Source organism: Aethalodelphis obliquidens, unplaced genomic scaffold (assembly GCF_003676395.1).
Source record: "Aethalodelphis obliquidens isolate GAN/ISIS:26980383/991018 unplaced genomic scaffold, ASM367639v1 scaffold34, whole genome shotgun sequence".
NCBI classification, from domain to species: domain Eukaryota; kingdom Metazoa; phylum Chordata; class Mammalia; order Artiodactyla; family Delphinidae; genus Aethalodelphis; species Aethalodelphis obliquidens.
Window position 1 is genome coordinate 6,760,341 of NW_020837978.1, and position 8,378 is coordinate 6,768,718.

General features: G+C 36.6%; 1 non-coding gene across 1 annotated transcript; it reads right to left on the reverse strand.

Moving 5' to 3' along the window:
• Nucleotides 1–7,436: 7,436 nt before the first annotated feature.
• On the reverse strand, nucleotides 7,437–7,568 carry LOC113631875 (small nucleolar RNA SNORA63). Its single transcript, XR_003437591.1, has one exon. It is a non-coding gene; the product is annotated as a small nucleolar RNA SNORA63 (small nucleolar RNA).
• Between the last annotated feature and the right edge of the window lie 810 nt (nucleotides 7,569–8,378).

The following is an 8,378-nucleotide window of genomic DNA, read 5'->3' on the forward strand; positions in this document are numbered from 1 at the left end:
ATTATATCACAGTTATATCAATTGAATTCCTATAGAGACCCTCCATTCTAGTTATTCCACTAGGAGCCAATGTCAGTAAGAGACTCAGGACATGGCCTTACAAGGCACGATATCATACTGCAGTGCGTTCTTTATTTACAAAATATAATCTGCCTACTTTATTAAACGGCTTGAATTAACACACGTAAAATAAAAGAGATAAGATCATATGATTAAAAATACAAGCTCTAAGTCACATTAAAATAAGGAAAGCAGTATACAAAAAACAGACTTCTGTAAAACAAAAGCTTATTAAACATTTATTTTAAAACTTTGCATTTCTTGGCAGCTAAGGCACAGGGTACTAAAAGTGATTATATGATTCTCACGGCCAAAGGGAAGAATAGTGTTTTCACAAGTAAAGCAAATGTATATTATCCTGGTGTTTGAGGTTTGTCATTTCATTGTGTTCTTACAGAAGGAACATTAGAAATAGTTCTTTTCTGTGAATTTTTGATTTACAATGTAATTTAAATCTACGTTTTTCAGTAAATTGAAATATTGGCTTCAATTTTTCACCCCTTCTTAAATCTCTACCTTTTTAAATATCAGTTTGAAATGAAAATCTATTCTAACATTGGCCTCAGCCACGAGATTGCTTTAGCCCCAAGACTCTTGGCAAACACAATACACACAAAGGACTGAGAAGTGTTTGCACAACTGGGCTTGGTCCCTTTTGAGTCTCTGCCGTTGTCATGAACACATGCCCTGGCTAGAGAGACCTAAAGGGCAGGCCAGGTTGCCCCAGTGCCCCCAGCTCTCCGAGGTGAGCTACAGGCGAGCCATATCGTGGACCTACGACGGGCACAGCCGGGATCAGTAGAGTTGTCTAGCCAACCTGATGCTTACTGTCGTACACCACTGGGGTTTCTGTGGTGCCTGATTTTGCATCACAAGCTAGCTGATGTGTTCATGACCACATATGAGGTGTCCTCTCCCCATAGCCATGAGCACAGGACTTAATTTTAAAATTTATAAAAGTAGCTTAAGCATATTTGTACTTTAAATGCTAATACTGACTTTTATAATCGAAACGAGCCACCATCAGGAGAGCTTGCCCCTTGAGTTGTTTTTCCAGTCTTTGGTAATGTTTGTGCCCTTTTTTCCAGATCACGTTAGCCAGGGGTCACTGAAAAATAACTCTGACTAGGAGATGCTGACTACATGGACAACAAGTTGATTTCCCTAATTATTTAAAGTGTTACTTTCCAATGTGCTGATTGATACTGCTTTTTTAGTTCCATGCTGAGGTTTCCCTAAAGGAGCTGGGGATGGGTCTAGGGTTGTCTCTCAGATAAATTCAAATAGGGTCTGTTAAAGAGACCCCATAAACATTTGCACTTGGTACACCACTGTCTTCAGCTCATGGAGAAAATGTGGAGGGACCTTGGCCAAAGTCAGGGACCTGGCTAACATGTCTGCAATTAACCCTGCATCATTCAGGCCACTGTCCTATTGAATATATACAGCCAGGAGGAATGAATGGTCACCATTTGGAGGTAAGATAAAGGGGATTCTGTCTTGAGAGCTACGTTGAAACAGATGAATGCTTCCTAATGATTCTCCTGCCCTGACACACATGGCAAGTTATGATACTTGTTCAGTGTATACAGTTAACAGAGGAACCGCCTGACGTGTGTAGCTGACATGTATAGGCCATGTGCCCATGGGATCTGGAGACTACAAACCCCACCCTTGGGGATGAAGAGACTCGTACTTGGTTTTGAGAATTGCTGTTTGCCTCCTTTTGGTTGAGAACCTCTGAAACAGATGACTCCAGTGGTTCTTTTAACTCCCAGCTTCTGAGACCTGAGACATTGTTGTGGTTAATGGGGCAGTAGACTATAGAGAGAAGCTCAGGATGTTGGAAGTTTTGGATCAAACTTCCCCAACCAACTAAAGAACCTTTTGAATTTTAACCTTTTGAAGTTCAGATTTGCATCTGAAGAATGGGAGAGCTAGGAAAAAAGTGGTCTTTAAGTTTCTTCTTTATGTTAAATGTTATACTATCAGGATGCATATTAATGCCTGGATATCACGGATGAGGTTAATGTGTTTTGGGAGTAGGGAGAAAAAGACAAAACATTCTATAATGATCTAGTCAATGATTATGTAACAACCATCTGAACTCACTAGACACAGTTTCTAGGTCACTGATGACGAGTCTTTGATTTGATGCTAGGTTTCTGTAGCTTGCTAAAAGTCAGAATAAATGAATTTTTGAGGAACAAAACAGATCATTTCCTAAGTATAGCTTTCCTAAGACCTTAATGTGTTTATGTTAGCATCACTTGAATTCAGCAATGTAGATGATTGAAATAAAATATATATTCAAGATATTTAAATTCACTGTTTAAGACTGTATTAAGTTTAAAATATGAAAAAGTATAAATATGCCACATGTCAATATCCTTCATATTAATGAGTATATATTATGCTGTGTGATACTTTTTAAAAGCAGTCACCATAGAGGCTGGGGAAAATGTAACGTAATAATTTTATTGATACATAATTCCTATGATCATAGTAAATTTTCAGAAGACAAAAAGATGCTGAATTTTATAACGTCAGGAATCAATATTAATATGCTATGGGTTTTACTCTATGCTTTTAGAAATAATACTAAGATTTCTTATTGCTCATCTGAAGGCATTTACAAAAATGATCATTGAAATATGAAAAAACACAGGTTTCAGATTTTTTTTGAGCCAGTACACAGTAAAAGAAAAAGAAGGAAGGGATAGGAAGTTAGTAAGAGATATTACTGAAAGCACACTGTGACTTAGAAAGAAATTGATTTAAAAATAAATAATAAACTAAGAATATCTTTTATATTATTGCTAGATTTAGCTTAAAACGGTAGAGATTTAAAATTTCAAAAATCTATCCCTTCAATGTCACCCCAAACTATGTACAAGTAAATTTTCCTACATTTAATTGTGTGCATATGTGTATTTAAGATGTGAACATTTTTTCAGAAACTCAGACTCTCCTTCCTTGTTAGTCTCTTTGTCTTCAAGCATCAGCCTTGACCTTGAACTTTAAATTCAGATGACTACAAGACTGGACAGGTGTGTGCTGGGTTTAGAAGAGCACTCACTTTCCTGAAGTTCAGTACTTACAATAAGTGCTCAGAGCCTATGTTGATCCAGGAACTTTGCTAGGTAGTGGGACAGTAATAATATCCCCTGTCCTCAAGGACATCGAATTCATTGATTCATTCATTCCCTCATTCAGCCAACTTTCCCTTCCTCTTACCTATCTTTCCCAAAGGCTTAGGTGGAAATGCAGAAATCAGCAGGATGCAGTCTCACCCCTGGGGGTAGACACTGACGTTTGCCTCTCCGTGTCCACTCTTCCTTCCTCCATTATCTACAGAACCTTGACTTTATTCTGTTAGAAATACTTACTTTATGCTTGCAGCTTGTGGTAATCATGTGACTCAGCTCTAGGCAATAAGATGTAAATGGAATGAGTAGAGTTCAACTGGGTAGAGTTTCTGGAAAACTATTATTTTTTTCTTAAAAAGAGACAGAATTTCTCTCTCTCTCTCTCTCTCTCTTTCTCTCTCTCTCTCTCTCTCTCTCTCACACACACACACACACACACACACACACACACACACCCCTTTTCACCATTACCATTTCTTCTTCTTCCTTTCTTCACATCATAGCTGTGATGTGTGGAGGTGGAGCAGCTATATTGTGAGCATGAGGACTATAGCCACAAGGTACAGATGTTGAGGAAGCTAAAAATGTCCTGAGACTTTGGAAACCTTTCAAGCATCTCTGAGCAACTGGCTAATCACTTCTAGACTTCTTGTGATGTCAAAAATATTATAGTATAACATTCCTCTTGTACTCTACATTTCTCAGGGCACTCTTTAGATTTCCTGACGGTTATCTCTCTCTTTCTTTTGGTTTATGTGACTTTTTTTGTCCCAAAGAATTAAGAAAAAATAAGTGGGTATTTTCTGATAAATACAAAAGATGGGAAGAAAGCATTGATGTGAGGAAACTTTGATACAGAGACTTTCCCAAGACTAGTTTGGGACTTGGGAGGAAAACTAACGTTCTAAAAGTTATGTTAGGTACTTGACTGCACTGTTCACTTTAAAAATGGTATAAATAAATGTATTTGAAAAAAAATGAATATGATTCCCCCAATTAGGTCAAATTTATGTCTCCCTTAATGTTAAAATGTGACCAGATTAACTGTCATTATTATCAAAGGAAAGAACAGTGAGTTTTCTCTCGGCCTTTCTTTTTTCATGACTCTGTCCTGGTCACAGTGAAGACGAGAAATTGAAACACAAAGCAAAACAACACCTTCATGCAAAACTCTCAGTAACAATGAGAACTTTAAACATGGTATTTATTGTAACTTTAAAATGGCTGTGTCCAGTTTCCTTTGCGTTATTAAATAATTTCATATCTAGAAACCTGCTCCTGATTTGTTTATTGGATATTACAGATCTTAATGGAGTCCTATTGCTTATATCTTTAGAAAGACAATATGTATCTTGGTAAAACTGATATTTTGGACCCAGAGGGTCCTTGGCTCAAATTCCAACAGAGAATGCTTGCGCTGTGCACCTTCATATGTTATTGGTTAGCATGCTCTAATTTTCTTTTTAAAAAACTGATCTTATTGGTGACCCAAAGGCCTTTCCTTGTTTTTCTAGTAACATAAGGGGAAGGTGAGTGGAAAAGTTATGTGAGATGGAGGGATAAGTTCCAGGCCTTCTGCATTTCGATAAAAGAGATCCCTCTCTAGGATTTCCTTTTCCTCAGAGTCTTTCATTACCTGAAATTTTTAACTTTCAGAATCTGGGGCAAATATTTTAAATTTTGGCCAGTTAATAACTTAGTGGCTTTTTACCTTATTGCATTTTTGCCCTAATTCTAAACATTTTAAAGTCACAATTGTATATGGAGAGTTTAGAGAGAGATTCTTAAGATATAAAGAAGCTATTAGCATGAATAAACATGCAAAGAAAACTACAAATTTAATGATTTCTTATGATATATTTATCAACTAGCCAAAAAAAAAGCTTGCTTAAAAAATGAGTTCTAAGTTTTATGGTAAGTTTCCCTTAAATTATTTTAATAACTCTTGTTGTGGGTTGTAGGTATGTGTGTGTGGAAACAATTATCATGTTAACACATGATTCATAGCATATATGTTTGCAAATACCTTCAATACTAATATGTTATTTCTTCCGTATGAGGTTTAACATTCCAGATGAAGTGTTTAAAAATATGTATAAGAGGGAAAACAGATGTTCACGCACCTTGCTTTGCATAACAATTCATTAAAGAATATAACCAAATAACCAAATATGCCCAAATAAGGTCAATCTGGCTAGTGCTAATTATTATTTGGCATGTAAGCAGTCAACCACAGGAGAAAAATATTTAAATATTTAGGCTGGTAGTTTTAATGCTGCAGGATAGATATTTAGTGGGAAAAACACCTGTTGCTAATGTTTCCAATTAAGGTAAATTTATAGTGGATCTCTGTGAGTCCAGACCTAACATCTTGATATTGCCTTATGTGTCCTTAATAGCATAACACCAAAGATAGTCAGTTTTAACACTGATTTACAGGTTCTTCTGTAATGCTTCAAATAGATGTTCCAACCGTTCTTTCCTTTATACTCCTATCTCTACTCTTCCCTTCTCCTCCCTTTCCTTCCATCTGTCCTCTCTCACCTCCTTCCCTCTTTCCCTTCCTATCTCCCTCTTTCCTTCCTTCCTTTTTTTTTCTTTTTAATGTATGAGCCAGGCTAAATTAAACATTTTATATGCAGATCATAAAGATAAAATAATGCTTTGTGTCACTATCTCATAAAAAGTTAACCATACTTCACTTTTTACATCAAAAGAAGACCGTATTTTGCTTTGATAGATATATGTGTTCCATGTGTGACAATAATATAAAATTGGCCACACAGGACAGTTTAATGAAGATGTAATGGGATTTTACAATTTAAATTATGTATTGATTTTTTATTGTTGTCTTATTATTTATTTATTTATTTGTTTTAGTACTCAGAATTTTAGGAGGAAACAAAAAATCCGCTGGATAGAAATTCCAAAGACAGGTTTTTTCTTTTTTAAATCTAGATATGGAAATATATTACCAGATAATTGGAAAATTTCCTTAATAAAAAGAAAAGACCTGGAAATAGGTTTAATACAATGTTTAAACAAAGGTTTTGGTGCTTCCAGAGTTTCTTCTCCAAAGCTAATGGTATATTGGCCATGGGAAGTGAAGAAGTAACTAATCAACTGTGACTATACTCCAAACACAGCTTTGTCTTGAATTTGGTCATTTCAGGTCCAACAATTTTATTTTGTTTTGCTTGTGCTCTAGTAGGACCCAGTCACAGTCCTTGACAGAATGGAGACCCCAAACTCAGTCCCCCAACATATATGCCTTTTTTTCTTTGTTTTCCTCTTTCTAATTTATTTTGGTTATGCAACAGCACTGAGCATGTGAGCTGGTGATTAATTACTGCCCTTGACCCTTGGGTTCTGTGGGAGCTTCTGTGGGGTAGCAAGGCCAGTCCCATAACCACATATGCCATGCATCTCCCAGTCAGGTCCAAAGAAGTTTCAGGCTCAGAAGTATGCCTTGAGAGGAGGTGGTCGCATAAAGGAAAAGAGGAAGAAAATTAGCAGACTTGGATGATAGTTACAATGAAAGATGAGAAGTCTAGAGAGTCTCATGATCACTCAAAATGCAAGGCCCAGCTACATACGTACTCATTCATTGGCAAGAATCCAAACATTTAAATACTCACGTGCAAATAAATTATCTACTCCAGTTAATAGAAGGTTCCATTAAAGCAATTTACAGACACAATCAAAGCATAGCTGCCCTGGTTTAGAAACTTGGCTAGACTATCAGACAGACAACAAAACAGAATGGCTTCATGATGTTCCCTTATTTCCTAGCCCTAACCACTCAGAACACCTTAAGAAAGCATGGTCTTGTTGTTTGTCAGATAGTAAATACTGCCAGGTACAAAGGGGGAAAAAGTAGATATTTAGAGGAAAAAAATATGTAAGTTAACTGTTTTAATTATGATTTAGTATGTGGTAGGGACTTTTGTGAAAAATAAGCCACTGCTTTGTAATTTTCGTAGAATATATAAGCAGTGTCTTAATCTTCCTCTGTGCTCTCGTGGGTGCTATATCCACTGGGAAAGCATAACCCAAATGTGGCCTTTAGAAGCAGTGCCATCTTCATGAATCATTGAGGACCAATAGGTAGTAAACAGAGTATATGATTGTCGTACAATCATGGTGCCAGAAGGGATCTAGTCCAATTCCCCCTTCTTAAGATGAAATATTCTTTTGTTTGTTTGTTTGTTTGTTTTTCTTTTCAACATGTATGAGGCCAAGCGTCCCTGGCTGCTACAGGGGTACAGCAGACAGGTATAGTTAAGAAACAACTTTATTTTGAGCAGGGGGAACGACAACACAGCACTTAGCAGCTATATTGTAGTCTAAATCCTGCTTTGTTTGTTTGTTTTTGAAATAAAAGGAATAATGTTATTTTTCCAGCTTTATTGAGATATAACTGGTATATAAAAACTTCGTATAATCATTGTAGTGTACAGTAGGGTGAGTACATGAGTGTATATACTCATATTACTATTACCACAAGACAGGTGATAAACTTATTCATCCCCTCCAAAAGTTTACTTCTGTCCCTTTGGGTTTTTGTGTGTGTGTGTATCCCTTTGGGTCTGTGTGCGTGTATAAAGACCACTTAACATGAAATCTCTCCTAAACAAATTTTTAAGTACACAATACCTTATTGTTGACTACAGACACTATGTTGTACAGCAGATCTCTAGAACTTACTTACCTTGTACAACTGCAACTTTATACCCATTAAACAACTCCCATGTCCTTCTCCCTCCATCCCCTGGTAGCCATCATGCTATTGCCTATGTCTATAGGTTTAACTGTTTTAGATGCCCTAGGTAAGAGGAATAATATTTCATTTTATGTCATTTGGTTTCAAAAGCTACTGTAATTAACAATTCAACCAATAGCCTAATTTCAGAAAGCTCTAATTCTTCATAAATTTATTTAAAAATATCAAATCTTTACTTCTGTGGCTTCCACCTATTTATTTTAATTCTACTCAATGTGACCATCTAAGACAAATCTTTCATAATAAATACATCAGTGACTACTTAAGATCTCTGTCCCTCTCTCTCTCTCTCTGTCCCCCCTCTCTCTCTCTGTCCCTCTCTCTCTGTCCCCCCCTCTGTCCCTCTCCCTCTCTCTGTCCCTCTCTCTCTCTGTCCCTCTCTCTCT